Source organism: Idiotropiscis lumnitzeri, chromosome 22 (genome assembly GCF_059441095.1).
Source record: "Idiotropiscis lumnitzeri isolate Australia: NSW breed Sydney's pygmy pipehorse chromosome 22, RoL_Ilum_1.0, whole genome shotgun sequence".
NCBI lineage: Eukaryota > Metazoa > Chordata > Actinopteri > Syngnathiformes > Syngnathidae > Idiotropiscis > Idiotropiscis lumnitzeri.
The window spans coordinates 2327685-2328728 of NC_142412.1; the positions used below are offsets into that span (position 1 = coordinate 2327685).

A 1044-nucleotide genomic window follows, 5' to 3' on the forward strand; every position below is an offset into this window, starting at 1 on the left:
AGTAATAATAACTATGATAAAGCCCCTCTCTTGTCCTCACTCTCATCCTTGTTTTCATCGTCAGTCTTTCTGGACAGCCCTCGCAGCCTTTATGAATTTAAATTAAGATGTTAAATGAGGTTCTATGAGGTTCTAAATATGAACGACAACTCGTGAAACTTGACACACACATCAGCGGTCTTAAAGGGGCATGAACATTGCCGCAGACAAAAGGCTTTGAGCTAATTTTAGATCTCTGGGGGAGGTCAGCAAACACACCTTATCATGAATACATCAATTTAATATCTGATGCGTTCCCTATTTGGGGACCATATATTAAATTGATTTTTGGAACTGGGAGATGGAATAGGGGCTTGCTCCGTCCATTCCACCACTGTTCGGCAATGCCGTCCTCTTCGGCCTAACTTTCACCAACGCCGGATGCCTCTAATTTATAGCAATCACACGGATTCGTTATATCCAACGGATCTACCCGATAATGTAATTTGAAATTACGTAACAATGACAACAGACAATTATGAGAGGCATTTATCCACAGTTGAGGACATTTTTTTTCTTTATGAAGCAATTATTCTCTCATTCTGCCTCTCTCATCAAAACCAGTTGGTGGCCGGCCGGATGAGGAGGTGGTGATAGACCAGGGTGGGACCAGCTCAGTGTTGAACATCCACTAAGACCCTGATCATGTTAATGACTTGCAAAAAAGATAAACAAGGGAATAATATCAAAATGAATTTTATTATGAGACGCTGTAGTATGGTCCGAACGTGTTGCTAGTGTTCTTGAGCGGAGCGAGAGAAAATGCGAAACTTCATTAACAGCTAAACCAAACGTTTCCAATGTAAATTTCCACATTTATAGAGTGTAAAAAGGCATCCTGAAGCCTGGGAAGTCATTAATTTGATTGTCCAGTATTTCCCTTATGAGATAATGCCTCACATAGCAAATGTGTACAGTGCTGGAAATTTACATTGGAAACGTTTGGTTTAGCTGTTATAAAAGTTTGGTTTTTTAGTGCTGTAATTCTGTTGATGCCATATTGAT

At 39.9% G+C, this 1044-nt stretch overlaps 1 pseudogene; it reads left to right on the plus strand.

Annotated features, from left to right (window-relative positions):
* The first annotated feature begins 254 nt into the window (after nt 1-254).
* Nucleotides 255-393, plus strand: LOC148316133 (U2 spliceosomal RNA; annotated as a pseudogene).
* Nucleotides 394-1044: the final 651 nt, after the last annotated feature.